Raw genomic sequence first — 19,887 nt, forward strand, 5'->3', positions numbered from 1 at the left:
TCTCTCTGTATGAAAGAAAACAACTGAAATTGTGTTTGACAGAGAAACATATTTAACTTTTACATTTTTTTAATTGTTTTTCAAATTAACTACACTTTTACTTTCTCTTTTAATCTATGAAGGAGCTTCACTTTGTGTTAATATTAGTCTCAGGTGCAAAGTTGTATTAGGAAAACGTACAAATTTAAAGATAATGTTTGAAAAAGGCCTACTCAAATATTAATGTGAACTCTCGGTCTTACGTTTTCACTACAACTCGAAGTAGGAGTAAGCGCGAACATTGTAAGATATTCCCCATTCTGATATAAAGACAGCAGATTTATAAATAACAAAACTATTAAGAGAAAAGAGTTGCCGTTGCATCAGTATTGGTTAGACTAAGCAAACAACACTTGAAGTTTCTAGCTGAAGTTTTTTAAAACAATCGTAAGAGTGGACGGTTTTTCTTTGCAAACTTTTCAAGAGATATTTAATAAATTTCATGAAAATATCCTAACCGAAGAGCGTTTAACGTCACGTCATATCATTTTAAGCTACTGGCATAAATAACGATTCTTGATGTCGGAATGATGACAAGAAAAATATAAATTTCATGACGGTATTAGAAAGAAAGTAGCAAGCACTGTTTAGAGAAAGAAATATCTACCATCATACATTTTAAAGAATCTTGTTGGTATTGTAAAGTTAGTTGTGTTCCGTATAATATCGTTGCGAATTTAAAGCTAAGGTATGTTGCTAGCGAGTATCACTTTCTCATTTTTTATTGTGATTTGTTGGTGATAACTGACAAAAAAAGTCGAGATATATAATCGAAAAGACCTTATGTGTGAAATAAGTACCGACCAAGAAACACCCAACAGCGGTTTAATGTGGGACGTACAGTTATGAATTCAAAATTTCACAAAACTGTAACCCACATTAAAATCACTGATATAAAATTACGTCACATATTCAGTCCTTCGGCATAGAGGCCGCGTGTTTAGTGTTTTACAAACGGTGCCTGATAAATGTATTTCCGTATTTTGGTGGAGGTAACTGATATCTATTTTGTTTGAAAGATGCTCTATTAAATAATATTATTTCAGGTTCAACATATGTGTGTAGTTGGTCACTGTTATATTACAAATTGTTGACTATCATAGGAAGGTGTACATAGAAATATGATTATGTCAGAATTACTTAAAAACAGTGAGCCGTTATGAACGAATTAAATTTATCTTGATTTCTATTTGGACAATAAGTGAACCCGTTGGATTCAGCTGATTCTAAATTGTCATTTGTAAACGCGTCTCTCTCTAAGTGTATTTAAAGCGTTAAAAGGAGAGACTTTAGCTTTCTCAGTGCTCCTACGAGGAAGTGATTTGTTGTGGTGAAACGTCTACGACATCAGTATTGGAAGACACGTAACGAGTTACGTTTCTTAGTGAGTTTTTCTCTACAAATCGAGAATGTTTCTCTTTCTTAGTGAACTTTAATCAAAGAACGATGTGGAATTTTTAACGACCAGGTACAGGAAATAAAATGAATATTGAATACAAGCTTTAATGCGTAGGGGTAGTAACATACTCTTAATGTTTTTAATAAAGGTCTGCGAGTAAAACGTTCCTAGTGATTATTTGAAAATTTCCTGTCGGAGAAAGTATGAGAACATGAGCTTCGTTTGCTGCACGTAGCTAAGGATGAATAGAAATTTTGTTTCTTATTATTCACTTACTTATTATCTCTTTCACAAACACAAAAGCATCACATTTTAAGAAAGTGTAAAATACCAGATAAGAGAAGGAAGGTAAATAATAAGTAACTATTATTAAAAAATGGTGAAGGAGGACGAGGTGGCCGAGAGGTTAAGGCGATGGACTGCTAATCCATTGGGCAATGCCCGCGTGGGTTCGAATCCCATCCTCGTCGCACGTTCGGAGATACTTTTATAAAAATGTAGGTGATAAACGAAAAGCGATGTTCTTTAACAATTTACTGTTAATTTCCAAAATGAAATACACGTTAAACAAGATGCAACAAAGTATTTTCAACGAAAAAGAAAGACGCTGTCAAATTCGACATTACGTTTTTGAACATATTTCTTCGGTTGTGTTATTACTTAAATATGTCTAGTTATCGTGTTGTTTTAATAACGATTAACGTCCAATTGAGTTACACATATTTCTGTATCAGGTGGTCCTGTGGTTTGAAACGATGTCATTAGTTCACTACTAATTAGCGTAGGAATGGGGCGGATACACAAAACTTGCAACACAAACTCTTATACACATTAAAGAACCAAATATAAAATCTTCAAACGGATTTGAGATACACCAGAAGGTGATAAAGACACACGAACCAAACAACAAGTCAGAAAGCCAAATGAAAACATCAAGCGAGCATATACTAAATATTCACAAACAAACATTTCTCAGTCTCACTGACTGTCCGACTTTGATAAGAGCTTCTGGCGATGAAACTCACCAAAGTCTCAAGTGCACCAAATAGACGAATTACATGATAATGCTACCGTAAAAAAGTTTATTACATTATTTATCAACCACTGGTAGTTAACAAACCACAACGAAAAATACATCATCCATTGACTTTTCATCCCATTCACAGCACACGTGCACACTTCAAATATGCACACACACCATAAGCGAAGAATATGTTCTCAAACACGCTGCTATTTGCACGTAACGTAAAATTACGACGCACACCCACAATAATGTTATACATATTGTATACGGAAACAAACGATTGAAGAACGCATAAATCGTTGGGCACGGTATGATAACAGCTCAAGACAATGAGAACAAAATATGTAAAGAAACTGAAAGTGTAGGAATGAGTGCATCACAAATTGAGGAATCAAAGTGGGAAAAGGCATTTTGTAATAAAGCTTTCTATGTACAACCTCACACGTAAATACGCCCAATAGCCGCTCTGTGCCTTCTTCCCTTTTCTGGGTTCATGATATTACACAGTTTACGGGTACGTACAAAAGTGTTTCTGTGATATTTCTAATTTTGAAAGGAGAGTAACTAAGCGACGATGTTTAAACACTGAAAACACTTTGGGTGTTATTCACCGCATTTTAATTCACCTACAAAGCTAACGTACGAAATCCTGTTGCCTTTTCACGCCATTACAAGAGAAGCGACCAGAAGTTACGACTCTTCACGAATGTCTCGTTCTTCAAGCGTCGTATAAATATACCTTATAGTACACGTACTGCCTCCAAAATTTCGAATTCGAGGAGTCTCTAATCATTATATGACAAGCAAAATAATAATAATAATAAATTTATTAAGCAATAAATTAGACACAAAAAATCAAATATCAATATAAAACCATCAACAAAGAGTTAACTCGTCCTGTGATGGTTAAACACATAATAAAGTAAAATCAAAACTTACAAAATCAATATAAAGTTCCCAGAATATTATCATCAGTATTTAAGATCCATTGTTTTAAGTATTTCTTTTGATTAACACGATTAATAGAAGATCTTATACTATAAGGAATAAAATTATGAATACGAGGTGCCAAATAAAGATATTGATGAAGTGTAACTGTTTTACGTGGTGTGGGTACATTAATTGGAAAAAAAGATTGAAGTCGTGTAAAATATGAAGTGACTTTAAAAGGCCTATTAAAAAAAAACATGCAATGTAGATAAAGCTAAAAAAATATAAATAAAGTTTATCATATGAAAGAGGGGAGTTAAATTTACTGAAATCGGTATCAAGCCTATGAGTAAAAATAAGAGAGAAAACACTTTTTGCAACTTGTGAATAGGAATTAAAAAAAAGTCTTATATGTGCCACCCCAAATTGAAATACAATATTGTAAGAAAGATTGAAAGAGAGCATAATATACACTTAACAAAATATGATAAGGAGCACAATGACTAAGTTCAAAAATTAGCATAGAACTATATTTTAATTTATTAACTAAAGAATTAATATGAAATTGCCAATTTAATTTTCGATCTAAAATAATTCCTAAATATTTAACAGAGGAAACTTGAGTCAATTTGGGACACTTACAATTAGGGTAAGTATAACAATCACTAGAATGATAAAAAAATAGAAGGAAAAGCTGGAATGACACCATAAAGGTTAAACTGAAGAAGAAAAGATTTAGATATATTTAAGGATAAGTCATTACAGAAAAGCCAATTTTAATTTTATTAAGATCACTAGAAATAATGGCTTCATTAATTAGATTTGGCTTACTATAGACAACAGCAATATCATCGGCATAGGCTTAGATATCTCCAAAAAAACTGTTGGTAAAGAATATCATTTATATAAATGAGAAATAATAAAGGGCTCAGAACAGAACCTTGTGGTACTCCAACATTAATTGTAAACCAATCACTATAATTATTATGGATACAAACCGAACGTTTAATAAGTTTAATTCATATGACTTAATGTTTTCACAACTGGTAAAATAAACGAAGATTGGCAAAGACACGATGTGGGACACGTTCCACCGTTAAGTTGTACAAAGAAACTTTTATTACACCATGCTTATTCCTGCCTTTTAAAACACCCTTTTTATGTAACCATTCGTACACTTTCATTTCTTTTAAACATCTTTTCCACTTTTCATAAATTTAACTGACTCTATGCATAAATTCAAGCCGAAATGATATTCAAAGGTATTCACAAAATCTAATAAATTATACAATTTTCCTATATTCATTCGAACAGAAAGTGAATACCAGTGCTGTAAGTAAAATGAAACTTAGATAGGTAGTGGGGCCAAACCAACCTTCTGCACGCGCAGTTTGTTGGTAACACGAGCCATAGATAAGCTTTATTTCACTTCTCTTTTTAAACGTACGTTAAAACAATCCGTCACACATTTTCTGTGAATGTACGATGCCTGAGTGTTTGTGAACGCAATAAATTTCAAGGCAATTGATTTATGGCATCTCCATATTTTTAGTTTCTCTCACTTTCTCTCTGTATGAAAGAAAACAACTGAAATTGTGTTTGACAGAGAAACATATTTAACTTTTACATTTTTTTAATTGTTTTTCAAATTAACTACACTTTTACTTTCTCTTTAATCTATGAAGGAGCTTCACTTTGTGTTAATATTAGTCTCAGGTGCAAAGTTGTATTAGGAAAACGTACAAATTTAAAGATAATGTTTGAAAAAGGCCTACTCAAATATTAATGTGAACTCTCGGTCTTACGTTTTCACTACAACTCGAAGTAGGAGTAAGCGCGAACATTGTAAGATATTCCCCATTCTGATATAAAGACAGCAGATTTATAAATAACAAAACTATTAAGAGAAAAGAGTTGCCGTTGCATCAGTATTGGTTAGACTAAGCAAACAACACTTGAAGTTTCTAGCTGAAGTTTTTAAAACAATCGTAAGAGTGGACGGTTTTTCTTTGCAAACTTTTCAAGAGATATTTAATAAATTTCATGAAAATATCCTAACCGAAGAGCGTTTAACGTCACGTCATATCATTTTAAGCTACTGGCATAAATAACGATTCTTGATGTCGGAATGATGACAAGAAAAATATAAATTTCATGACGGTATTAGAAAGAAAGTAGCAAGCACTGTTTAGAGAAAGAAATATCTACCATCATACATTTTAAAGAATCTTGTTGGTATTGTAAAGTTAGTTGTGTTCCGTATAATATCGTTGCGAATTTAAAGCTAAGGTATGTTGCTAGCGAGTATCACTTTCTCATTTTTTATTGTGATTTGTTGGTGATAACTGACAAAAAAGTCGAGATATATAATCGAAAAGACCTTATGTGTGAAATAAGTACCGACCAAGAAACACCCAACAGCGGTTTAATGTGGGACGTACAGTTATGAATTCAAAATTTCACAAAACTGTAACCCACATTAAAATCACTGATATAAAATTACGTCACATATTCAGTCCTTCGGCATAGAGGCCGCGTGTTTAGTGTTTTACAAACGGTGCCTGATAAATGTATTTCCGTATTTTGGTGGAGGTAACTGATATCTATTTTGTTTGAAAGATGCTCTATTAAATAATATTATTTCAGGTTCAACATATGTGTGTAGTTGGTCACTGTTATATTACAAATTGTTGACTATCATAGGAAGGTGTACATAGAAATATGATTATGTCAGAATTACTTAAAAACAGTGAGCCGTTATGAACGAATTAAATTTATCTTGATTTCTATTTGGACAATAAGTGAACCCGTTGGATTCAGCTAATTCTAAATCTTCATTTGTAAACGCGTCTCTCTCTAAGTGTATTTAAAGCGTTAAAAGGAGAGACTTTAGCTCTCTCAGTGCTACTACGAGGAAGTGATTTGTTGTGGTGAAACGTCTACGACATCAGTATTGGAAGACACGTAACGAGTTACGTTTCTTAGTGAGTTTTTTCTCTACAAATCGAGAATGTTTCTCTTTCTTAGTGAACTTTAATCAAAGAACGATGTGGAATTTTTAACGACCAGGTACAGGAAATAAAATGAATATTGAATACAAGCTTTAATGCGTAGGGGTAGTAACATACTCTTAATGTTTTTAATAAAGGTCTGCGAGTAAAACGTTCCTAGTGATTATTTGAAAATTTCCTGTCGGAGAAAGTATGAGAACATGAGCTTCGTTTGCTGCACGTAGCTAAGGATGAATAGAAATTTTGTTTCTTATTATTCACTTACTTATTATCTCTTTCACAAACACAAAAGCATCACATTTTAAGAAAGTGTAAAATACCAGATAAGAGAAGGAAGGTAAATAATAAGTAACTATTATTAAAAAATGGTGAAGGAGGACGAGGTGGCCGAGAGGTTAAGGCGATGGACTGCTAATCCATTGGGCAATGCCCGCGTGGGTTCGAATCCCATCCTCGTCGCACGTTCGGAGATACTTTTATAAAAATGTAGGTGATAAACGAAAAGCGATGTTCTTTAACAATTTACTGTTAATTTCCAAAATGAAATACACGTTAAACAAGATGCAACAAAGTATTTTCAACGAAAAAGAAAGACGCTGTCAAATTCGACATTACGTTTTTGAACATATTTCTTCGGTTGTGTTATTACTTAAATATGTCTAGTTATCGTGTTGTTTTAATAACGATTAACGTCCAATTGAGTTACACATATTTCTGTATCAGGTGGTCCTGTGGTTTGAAACGATGTCATTAGTTCACTACTAATTAGCGTAGGAATGGGGCGGATACACAAAACTTGCAACACAAACTCTTATACACATTAAAGAACCAAATATAAAATCTTCAAACGGATTTGAGATACACCAGAAGGTGATAAAGACACACGAACCAAACAACAAGTCAGAAAGCCAAATGAAAACATCAAGCGAGCATATACTAAATATTCACAAACAAACATTTCTCAGTCTCACTGACTGTCCGACTTTGATAAGAGCTTCTGGCGATGAAACTCACCAAAGTCTCAAGTGCACCAAATAGACGAATTACATGATAATGCTACCGTAAAAAGTTTATTACATTATTTATCAACCACTGGTAGTTAACAAACCACAACGAAAAATACATCATCCATTGACTTTTCATCCCATTCACAGCACACGTGCACACTTCAAATATGCACACACACCATAAGCGAAGAATATGTTCTCAAACACGCTGCTATTTGCACGTAACGTAAAATTACGACGCACACCCACAATAATGTTATACATATTGTATACGGAAACAAACGATTGAAGAACGCATAAATCGTTGGGCACGGTATGATAACAGCTCAAGACAATGAGAACAAAATATGTAAAGAAACTGAAAGTGTAGGAATGAGTGCATCACAAATTGAGGAATCAAAGTGGGAAAAGGCATTTTGTAATAAAGCTTTCTATGTACAACCTCACACGTAAATACGCCCAATAGCCGCTCTGTGCCTTCTTCCCTTTTCTGGGTTCATGATATTACACAGTTTACGGGTACGTACAAAAGTGTTTCTGTGATATTTCTAATTTTGAAAGGAGAGTAACTAAGCGACGATGTTTAAACACTGAAAACACTTTGGGTGTTATTCACCGCATTTTAATTCACCTACAAAGCTAACGTACGAAATCCTGTTGCCTTTTCACGCCATTACAAGAGAAGCGACCAGAAGTTACGACTCTTCACGAATGTCTCGTTCTTCAAGCGTCGTATAAATATACCTTATAGTACACGTACTGCCTCCAAAATTTCGAATTCGAGGAGTCTCTAATCATTATATGACAAGCAAAATAATAATAATAATAAATTTATTAAGCAATAAATTAGACACAAAAAATCAAATATCAATATAAAACCATCAACAAAGAGTTAACTCGTCCTGTGATGGTTAAACACATAATAAAGTAAAATCAAAACTTACAAAATCAATATAAAGTTCCCAGAATATTATCATCAGTATTTAAGATCCATTGTTTTAAGTATTTCTTTTGATTAACACGATTAATAGAAGATCTTATACTATAAGGAATAAAATTATGAATACGAGGTGCCAAATAAAGATATTGATGAAGTGTAACTGTTTTACGTGGTGTGGGTACATTAATTGGAAAAAAAGATTGAAGTCGTGTAAAATATGAAGTGACTTTAAAAGGCCTATTAAAAGAAACATGCAATGTAGATAAAGCTAAAAAATATAAATAAAGTTTATCATATGAAAGAGGGGAGTTAAATTTACTGAAATCGGTATCAAGCCTATGAGTAAAAATAAGAGAGAAAACACTTTTTTTGCAACTTGTGAATAGGAATTAAAAAAAAAGTCTTATATGTGCCACCCAAATTGAAATACAATATTGTAAGAAAGATTGAAAGAGAGCATAATATACACTTAACAAAATATGATAAGGAGCACAATGACTAAGTTCAAAATTAGCATAGAACTATATTTTAATTTATTAACTAAAGAATTAATATGAAATTGCCAATTTAATTTTCGATCTAAAATAATTCCTAAATATTTAACAGAGGAAACTTGAGTCAATTTGGGACACTTACAATTAGGGTAAGTATAACAATCACTAGAATGATAAAAAAATAGAAGGAAAAGCTGGAATGACACCATAAAGGTTAAACTGAAGAAGAAAAGATTTAGATATATTTAAGGATAAGTCATTACAGAAAAGCCAATTTTAATTTTATTAAGATCACTAGAAATAATGGCTTCATTAATTAGATTTGGCTTACTATAGACAACAGCAATATCATCGGCATAGGCTTGGATATCTCCAAAAAACTGTTGGTAAAGAATATCATTTATATAAATGAGAAATAATAAAGGGCCCAGAACAGAACCTTGTGGTACTCAACATTAATTGTAAACCAATCACTATAATTATTATGGATACAAACCGAACGTTTAATAAGTTTAATTCATATGACTTAATGTTTTCACAACTGGTAAAATAAACGAAGATTGGCAAAGACACGATGTGGGACACGTTCCACCGTTAAGTTGTACAAAGAAACTTTTATTACACCATGCTTATTCCTGCCTTTTAAAAACACCCTTTTTTATGTAACCATTCGTACACTTTCATTTCTTTTTAAACATCTTTTCCACTTTTCATAAATTTAACTGACTCTATGCATAAATTCAAGCCGAAATGATATTCAAAGGTATTCACAAAATCTAATAAATTATACAATTTTCCTATATTCATTCGAACAGAAAGTGAATACCAGTGCTGTAAGTAAAATGAAACTTAGATAGGTAGTGGGGCCAAACCAACCTTCTGCACGCGCAGTTTGTTGGTAACACGAGCCATAGATAAGCTTTATTTCACTTCTCTTTTTGAACGTACGTTAAAACAATCCGTCACACATTTTCTGTGAATGTACGATGCCTGAGTGTTTGTGAACGCAATAAATTTCAAGGCAACTGATTTATGGCATCTCCATATTTTTAGAGTTTCTCTCACTTTCTCTCTGTATGAAAGAAAACAACTGAAATTGTGTTTGACAGAGAAACATATTTAACTTTTACATTTTTTTAATTGTTTTTCAAATTAACTACACTTTTACTTTCTCTTTAATCTATGAAGGAGCTTCACTTTGTGTTAATATTAGTCTCAGGTGCAAAGTTGTATTAGGAAAACGTACAAATTTAAAGATAATGTTTGAAAAGGCCTACTCAAATATTAATGTGAACTCTCGGTCTTACGTTTTCACTACAACTCGAAGTAGGAGTAAGCGCGAACATTGTAAGATATTCCCCATTCTGATATAAAGACAGCAGATTTATAAATAACAAAACTATTAAGAGAAAAGAGTTGCCGTTGCATCAGTATTGGTTAGACTAAGCAAACAACACTTGAAGTTTCTAGCTGAAGTTTTTAAAACAATCGTAAGAGTGGACGGTTTTTCTTTGCAAACTTTTCAAGAGATATTTAATAAATTTCATGAAAATATCCTAACCGAAGAGCGTTTAACGTCACGTCATATCATTTTAAGCTACTGGCATAAATAACGATTCTTGATGTCGGAATGATGACAAGAAAAATATAAATTTCATGACGGTATTAGAAAGAAAGTAGCAAGCACTGTTTAGAGAAAGAAATATCTACCATCATACATTTTAAAGAATCTTGTTGGTATTGTAAAGTTAGTTGTGTTCCGTATAATATCGTTGCGAATTTAAAGCTAAGGTATGTTGCTAGCGAGTATCACTTTCTCATTTTTTATTGTGATTTGTTGGTGATAACTGACAAAAAAGTCGAGATATATAATCGAAAAGACCTTATGTGTGAAATAAGTACCGACCAAGAAACACCCAACAGCGGTTTAATGTGGGACGTACAGTTATGAATTCAAAATTTCACAAAACTGTAACCCACATTAAAATCACTGATATAAAATTACGTCACATATTCAGTCCTTCGGCATAGAGGCCGCGTGTTTAGTGTTTTACAAACGGTGCCTGATAAATGTATTTCCGTATTTTGGTGGAGGTAACTGATATCTATTTTGTTTGAAAGATGCTCTATTAAATAATATTATTTCAGGTTCAACATATGTGTGTAGTTGGTCACTGTTATATTACAAATTGTTGACTATCATAGGAAGGTGTACATAGAAATATGATTATGTCAGAATTACTTAAAAACAGTGAGCCGTTATGAACGAATTAAATTTATCTTGATTTCTATTTGGACAATAAGTGAACCCGTTGGATTCAGCTAATTCTAAATCTTCATTTGTAAACGCGTCTCTCTCTAAGTGTATTTAAAGCGTTAAAAGGAGAGACTTTAGCTTTCTCAGTGCTCCTACGAGGAAGTGATTTGCTGTGGTGAAACGTCTACGACATCAGTATTGGAAGACACGTAACGAGTTACGTTTCTTAGTGAGTTTTTCTCTACAAATCGAGAATGTTTCTCTTTCTTAGTGAACTTTAATCAAAGAACGATGTGGAATTTTTAACGACCAGGTACAGGAAATAAAATGAATATTGAATACAAGCTTTAATGCGTAGGGGTAGTAACATACTCTTAATGTTTTTAATAAAGGTCTGCGAGTAAAACGTTCCTAGTGATTATTTGAAAATTTCCTGTCGGAGAAAGTATGAGAACATGAGCTTCGTTTGCTGCACGTAGCTAAGGATGAATAGAAATTTTGTTTCTTATTATTCACTTACTTATTATCTCTTTCACAAACACAAAAGCATCACATTTTAAGAAAGTGTAAAATACCAGATAAGAGAAGGAAGGTAAATAATAAGTAACTATTATTAAAAAATGGTGAAGGAGGACGAGGTGGCCGAGAGGTTAAGGCGATGGACTGCTAATCCATTGGGCAATGCCCGCGTGGGTTCGAATCCCATCCTCGTCGCACGTTCGGAGATACTTTTATAAAAATGTAGGTGATAAACGAAAAGCGATGTTCTTTAACAATTTACTGTTAATTTCCAAAATGAAATACACGTTAAACAAGATGCAACAAAGTATTTTCAACGAAAAAAGAAAGACGCTGTCAAATTCGACATTACGTTTTTGAACATATTTCTTCGGTTGTGTTATTACTTAAATATGTCTAGTTATCGTGTTGTTTTAATAACGATTAACGTCCAATTGAGTTACACATATTTCTGTATCAGGTGGTCCTGTGGTTTGAAACGATGTCATTAGTTCACTACTAATTAGCGTAGGAATGGGGCGGATACACAAAACTTGCAACACAAACTCTTATACACATTAAAGAACCAAATATAAAATCTTCAAACGGATTTGAGATACACCAGAAGGTGATAAAGACACACGAACCAAACAACAAGTCAGAAAGCCAAATGAAAACATCAAGCGAGCATATACTAAATATTCACAAACAAACATTTCTCAGTCTCACTGACTGTCCGACTTTGATAAGAGCTTCTGGCGATGAAACTCACCAAAGTCTCAAGTGCACCAAATAGACGAATTACATGATAATGCTACCGTAAAAAGTTTATTACATTATTTATCAACCACTGGTAGTTAACAAACCACAACGAAAAATACATCATCCATTGACTTTTCATCCCATTCACAGCACACGTGCACACTTCAAATATGCACACACACCATAAGCGAAGAATATGTTCTCAAACACGCTGCTATTTGCACGTAACGTAAAATTACGACGCACACCCACAATAATGTTATACATATTGTATACGGAAACAAACGATTGAAGAACGCATAAATCGTTGGGCACGGTATGATAACAGCTCAAGACAATGAGAACAAAATATGTAAAGAAACTGAAAGTGTAGGAATGAGTGCATCACAAATTGAGGAATCAAAGTGGGAAAAGGCATTTTGTAATAAAGCTTTCTATGTACAACCTCACACGTAAATACGCCCAATAGCCGCTCTGTGCCTTCTTCCCTTTTCTGGGTTCATGATATTACACAGTTTACGGGTACGTACAAAAGTGTTTCTGTGATATTTCTAATTTTGAAAGGAGAGTAACTAAGCGACGATGTTTAAACACTGAAAACACTTTGGGTGTTATTCACCGCATTTTAATTCACCTACAAAGCTAACGTACGAAATCCTGTTGCCTTTTCACGCCATTACAAGAAAAGCGACCAGAAGTTACGACTCTTCACGAATGTCTCGTTCTTCAAGCGTCGTATAAATATACCTTATAGTACACGTACTGCCTCCAAAATTTCGAATTCGAGGAGTCTCTAATCATTATATGACAAGCAAAATAATAATAATAATAAATTTATTAAGCAATAAATTAGACACAAAAAATCAAATATCAATATAAAACCATCAACAAAGAGTTAACTCGTCCTGTGATGGTTAAACACATAATAAAGTAAAATCAAAACTTACAAAATCAATATAAAGTTCCCAGAATATTATCATCAGTATTTAAGATCCATTGTTTTAAGTATTTCTTTTGATTAACACGATTAATAGAAGATCTTATACTATAAGGAATAAAATTATGAATACGAGGTGCCAAATAAAGATATTGATGAAGTGTAACTGTTTTACGTGGTGTGGGTACATTAATTGGAAAAAAAGATTGAAGTCGTGTAAAATATGAAGTGACTTTAAAGGCCTATTAAAAGAAACATGCAATGTAGATAAAGCTAAAAAATATAAATAAAGTTTATCATATGAAAGAGGGAGTTAAATTTACTGAAATCGGTATCAAGCCTATGAGTAAAAATAAGAGAGAAAACACTTTTTTTGCAACTTGTGAATAGGAATTAAAAAAGTCTTATATATGCCACCCCAAATTGAAATACAATATTGTAAGAAAGATTGAAAGAGAGCATAATATACACTTAACAAAATATGATAAGGAGCACAATGACTAAGTTCAAAAATTAGCATAGAACTATATTTTAATTTATTAACTAAAGAATTAATATGAAATTGCCAATTTAATTTTCGATCTAAAATAATTCCTAAATATTTAACAGAGGAAACTTGAGTCAATTTGGGACACTTACAATTAGGGTAAGTATAACAATCACTAGAATGATAAAAAATAGAAGGAAAAGCTGGAATGACACCATAAAGGTTAAACTGAAGAAGAAAAGATTTAGATATATTTAAGGATAAGTCATTACAGAAAAGCCAATTTTAATTTTATTAAGATCACTAGAAATAATGGCTTCATTAATTAGATTTGGCTTACTATAGACAACAGCAATATCATCGGCATAGGCTTAGATATCTCCAAAAAACTGTTGGTAAAGAATATCATTTATATAAATGAGAAATAATAAAGGGCTCAGAACAGAACCTTGTGGTACTCCAACATTAATTGTAAACCAATCACTATAATTATTATGGATACAAACCGAACGTTTAATAAGTTTAATTCATATGACTTAATGTTTTCACAACTGGTAAAATAAACGAAGATTGGCAAAGACACGATGTGGGACACGTTCCACCGTTAAGTTGTACAAAGAAACTTTTATTACACCATGCTTATTCCTGCCTTTTAAAAACACCCTTTTTTATGTAACCATTCGTACACTTTCATTTCTTTTTAAACATCTTTTCCACTTTTCATAAATTTAACTGACTCTATGCATAAATTCAAGCCGAAATGATATTCAAAGGTATTCACAAAATCTAATAAATTATACAATTTTCCTATATTCATTCGAACAGAAAGTGAATACCAGTGCTGTAAGTAAAATGAAACTTAGATAGGTAGTGGGGCCAAACCAACCTTCTGCACGCGCAGTTTGTTGGTAACACGAGCCATAGATAAGCTTTATTTCACTTCTCTTTTTGAACGTACGTTAAAACAATCCGTCACACATTTTCTGTGAATGTACGATGCCTGAGTGTTTGTGAACGCAATAAATTTCAAGGCAACTGATTTATGGCATCTCCATATTTTTAGAGTTTCTCTCACTTTCTCTCTGTATGAAAGAAAACAACTGAAATTGTGTTTGACAGAGAAACATATTTAACTTTTACATTTTTTAATTGTTTTTCAAATTAACTACACTTTTACTTTCTCTTTTAATCTATGAAGGAGCTTCACTTTGTGTTAATATTAGTCTCAGGTGCAAAGTTGTATTAGGAAAACGTACAAATTTAAAGATAATGTTTGAAAAAGGCCTACTCAAATATTAATGTGAACTCTCGGTCTTACGTTTTCACTACAACTCGAAGTAGGAGTAAGCGCGAACATTGTAAGATATTCCCCATTCTGATATAAAGACAGCAGATTTATAAATAACAAAACTATTAAGAGAAAAGAGTTGCCGTTGCATCAGTATTGGTTAGACTAAGCAAACAACACTTGAAGTTTCTAGCTGAAGTTTTTAAAACAATCGTAAGAGTGGACGGTTTTCTTTGCAAACTTTTCAAGAGATATTTAATAAATTTCATGAAAATATCCTAACCGAAGAGCGTTTAACGTCACGTCATATCATTTTAAGCTACTGGCATAAATAACGATTCTTGATGTCGGAATGATGACAAGAAAAATATAAATTTCATGACGGTATTAGAAAGAAAGTAGCAAGCACTGTTTAGAGAAAGAAATATCTACCATCATACATTTTAAAGAATCTTGTTGGTATTGTAAAGTTAGTTGTGTTCCGTATAATATCGTTGCGAATTTAAAGCTAAGGTATGTTGCTAGCGAGTATCACTTTCTCATTTTTATTGTGATTTGTTGGTGATAACTGACAAATAAGTCGAGATATATAATCGAAAAGACCTTATGTGTGAAATAAGTACCGACAAAGAAACACCCAACAGCGGTTTAATGTGGGACGTACAGTTATGAATTCAAAATTTCACAAAACTGTAACCCACATTAAAATCACTGATATAAAATTACGTCACATATTCAGTCCTTCGGCATAGAGGCCGCGTGTTTAGTGTTTACAAACGGAGCCTGATAAATGTATTTCCGTATTTTGGTGGAGTTAACTGATATCTATTTTGTTTGAAAGATGCTCTATTAAATAATATTATTTCAGGTTCAACATATGTGTGTAGTTGGTCACTGTTATATTACAAATTGTTGACTATCATAGGAAGGTGTACATAGAAATATGATTATGTCAGAATTACTTAAAACAGTGAGCCGTTATGAACGAATTAAATTTATCTTGATTTCTATTTGGACAATAAGTGAACCCGTTGGATTCAGCTAATTCTAAATCTTCATTTGTAAACGCGTCTCTCTCTAAGTGTATTTAAAGCGTTAAAAGGAGAGACTTTAGCTCTCTCAGTGCTACTACGAGGAAGTGATTTGTTGTGGTGAAACGTCTACGACATCAGTATTGGAAGACACGTAACGAGTTACGTTTCTTAGTGAGTTTTTCTCTACAAATCGAGAATGTTTCTCTTTCTTAGTGAACTTTAATCAAAGAACGATGTGGAATTTTTAACGACCAGGTACAAGAAATAAAATGAATATTGAATACAAGCTTTAATGCGTAGGGGTAGTAACATACTCTTAATGTTTTTAATAAAGGTCTGCGAGTAAAACGTTCCTAGTGATTATTTGAAAATTTCCTGTCGGAGAAAGTATGAGAACATGAGCTTCGTTTGCTGCACGTAGCTAAGGATGAATAGAAATTTTGTTTCTTATTATTCACTTACTTATTATCTCTTTCACAAACACAAAAGCATCACATTTTAAGAAAGTGTAAAATACCAGATAAGAGAAGGAAGGTAAATAATAAGTAACTATTATTAAAAATGGTGAAGGAGGACGAGGTGGCCGAGAGGTTAAGGCGATGGACTGCTAATCCATTGGGCAATGCCCGCGTGGGTTCGAATCCCATCCTCGTCGCACGTTCGGAGATACTTTTATAAAAATGTAGGTGATAAACGAAAAGCGATGTTCTTTAACAATTTACTGTTAATTTCCAAAATGAAATACACGTTAAACAAGATGCAACAAAGCATTTTCAACGAAAAGAAAGACGCTGTCAAATTCGACATTACGTTTTGAACATATTTCTTCGGTTGTGTTATTACTTAAATATGTCTAGTTATCGTGTTGTTTTAATAACGATTAACGTCCAATTGAGTTACACATATTTCTGTATCAGGTGGTCCTGTGGTTTGAAACGATGTCATTAGTTCACTACTAATTAGCGTAGGAATGGGGCGGATACACAAAACTTGCAACACAAACTCTTATACACATTAAAGAACCAAATATAAAATCTTCAAACGGATTTGAGATACACCAGAAGGTGATAAAGACACACGAACCAAACAACAAGTCAGAAAGCCAAATGAAAACATCAAGCGAGCATATACTAAATATTCACAAACAAACATTTCTCAGTCTCACTGACTGTCCGACTTTGATAAGAGCTTCTGGCGATGAAACTCACCAAAGTCTCAAGTGCACAAATAGACGAATTACATGATAATGCTACCGTAAAAAGTTTATTACATTATTTATCAACCACTGGTAGTTAACAAACCACAACGAAAAATACATCATCCATTGACTTTTCATCCCATTCACAGCACACGTGCACACTTCAAATATGCACACACACCATAAGCGAAGAATATGTTCTCAAACACGCTGCTATTTGCACGTAACGTAAAATTACGACGCACACCCACAATAATGTTATACATATTGTATACGGAAACAAACGATTGAAGAACGCATAAATCGTTGGGCACGGTATGAAGACAGCTCAAGACAATGAGAACAAAATATGTAAAGAAACTGAAAGTGTAGGAATGAGTGCATCACAAATTGAGGAATCAAAGTGGGAAAAGGCATTTTGTAATAAAGCTTTCTATGTACAACCTCACACGTAAATACGCCCAATAGCCGCTCTGTGCCTTCTTCCCTTTTCTGGGTTCATGATATTACACAGTTTACGGGTACGTACAAAAGTGTTTCTGTGATATTTCTAATTTTGAAAGGAGAGTAACTAAGCGACGATGTTTAAACACTGAAAACACTTTGGGTGTTATTCACCGCATTTTAATTCACCTACAAAGCTAACGTACGAAATCCTGTTGACTTTTCACGCCATTACAAGAGAAGTGACCAGAAGTTACGACTCTTCACGAATGTCTCGTTCTTCAAGCGTCGTATAAATATACCTTATAGTACACGTACTGCCTCCAAAATTTCGAATTCGAGGAGTCTCTAATCATTATATGACAAGCAAAAGAACGTTTAATAAGTTTAATTCATATGACTTAATGTTTTCACAACTGGTAAAATAAACGAAGATTGGCAAAGACACGATGTGGGACACGTTCCACCGTTAAGTTGTACAAAGAAACTTTTATTACACCATGCTTATTCCTTCCTTTTAAAACACCTTTTTTATGTAACCATTCGTACACTTTCATTTCTTTTTAAACATCTTTTCCACTTTTCATAAATTTAACTGACTCTATGCATAAATTCAAGCCGAACAATGATATTAAAAGGTATTCACAAAATCTAATAAATTATACAATTTTCCTATATTCATTCGAACAGAAAGTGAATACCAGTGCTGTAAGTAAAATGAAACTTAGATAGGTAGTAGGGCCAAATCAACCTTCTGCACGCGCAGTTTGTTGGTAACACGAGCCATAGATAAGCTTTATTTCACTTCTCTTTTTGAACGTACGTTAAAACAATCCGTCACACACTTTCTGTGAATGTACGATGCCTGAGTGTTTGTGAACGCAATAAATTTCAAGGCAACTGATTTATGGCATCTCCATATTTTTAGAGTTTCTCTCACTTTCTCTCTGTATGAAAGAAAACAACTGAAACTGTGTTTGACAGAAAAACATATTTAACTTTTACATTTTTTTAATTGTTTTTCAAATTAACTACACTTTTACTTTCTCTTTTAATCAATGAAGGAGCTTCACTTTGTGTTAATATTAGTCTCAGGTGCACAGTTGTATTAGGAAAACGTACAAATTTAAAGATAATGTTTGAAAAAGGCCTACTCAAATATTAATGTGAACTATCGGTCTTACGTTTTCACTACAACTCGGAGTCGGAGTAAGCGCGAACATTTTAAGATATTCCCCATTTTATTCACATTATACGAAGGTGTAAAATACTTGACAGGGGAAGAAAGATAAATAACTATTACAAAACATGGGTCTCGAAAAAATTTATTATGAAATTGTTGAAGAGATGTTTTTTTACACTTGTCGCTTGTATTTTTGTAGGCGTGTTTTACACTAGCATATAAGGAAAGTAACATTACATTTCTAAAATAAATTTTCATTAATCATCATTTTACATAATCTCCCTCCAGTAAATAGGTACTTTGACTTGTTGTGTATATTTTACTTTCATTTTTATAAATTTATTTAATTAGTATTACACATCTGAGTTTTATTCTTTTTTAAATAGTTCCTGTTGGTTTGTATGATTGAAACAATGTTTTTATTATTTTTTCTCCTGTATCTCGTATAACTCAAAACCTTCAAATGCAATTCATCCATAGTATCGTATGTATAGCATGTGACTCGCAGTCTGCGAGTGTTAGACATGAATTGCGTAATCGAATGTATTTATCCTTTCAGTGGTAGTGGTGTAATTTGCTACGATTAATGACACTACTCGTTGGTAAAGAAGAGTTGGTTGGTTGTTTTGGAATTTCGCAGAAAGCTACTCGAGGGCTATCTGTGCTAGCCGTTCCTAATTTTGCAGTGTAAGACTAGAGGGAAGGCAGCTAGTCCTCACCACCCACCGCCAACTCTTGGGCTACTCTTTTATCAACGAATAGTGGGATTGATCGTCACATTATACACCCCAACGGCTGGGAGTGCGAGCATGTTCAGCGCGACGCGGGCGCGAACCCGCGACCCTCGGATTACGAATCGCACGCCTTACGCGCTTGGCCATGCCAGGCCTGTAAAGAAGAGCCAAAGAGTTGGTGGTAGATGGTGTTGACTAGCTATTTTCTCTCTTCGGAATAG

At 33.2% G+C, this 19,887-nt stretch overlaps 4 non-coding genes across 4 annotated transcripts; all 4 read left to right on the plus strand.

Moving 5' to 3' along the window:
• Window positions 1-1,826: 1,826 nt before the first annotated feature.
• Window positions 1,827-1,908, plus strand: TRNAS-GCU (transfer RNA serine (anticodon GCU)). Its single transcript has one exon. It is a non-coding gene; the product is annotated as a tRNA-Ser (tRNA).
• A 4,872-nt stretch (window positions 1,909-6,780) lies between these two features.
• On the plus strand, window positions 6,781-6,862 carry TRNAS-GCU (transfer RNA serine (anticodon GCU)). The gene has a single exon. It is a non-coding gene; the product is annotated as a tRNA-Ser (tRNA).
• A 4,871-nt stretch (window positions 6,863-11,733) lies between these two features.
• Window positions 11,734-11,815, plus strand: TRNAS-GCU (transfer RNA serine (anticodon GCU)). The gene has a single exon. It is a non-coding gene; the product is annotated as a tRNA-Ser (tRNA).
• Window positions 11,816-16,680: 4,865 nt separating this feature from the next.
• On the plus strand, window positions 16,681-16,762 carry TRNAS-GCU (transfer RNA serine (anticodon GCU)). Its single transcript has one exon. It is a non-coding gene; the product is annotated as a tRNA-Ser (tRNA).
• Window positions 16,763-19,887: the final 3,125 nt, after the last annotated feature.

The sequence above is a fragment of the Tachypleus tridentatus genome, unplaced genomic scaffold, assembly GCF_004210375.1.
Source record: "Tachypleus tridentatus isolate NWPU-2018 unplaced genomic scaffold, ASM421037v1 Hic_cluster_2, whole genome shotgun sequence".
In the NCBI taxonomy this organism is placed as follows: Eukaryota; Metazoa; Arthropoda; class Merostomata; order Xiphosura; family Limulidae; genus Tachypleus; species Tachypleus tridentatus.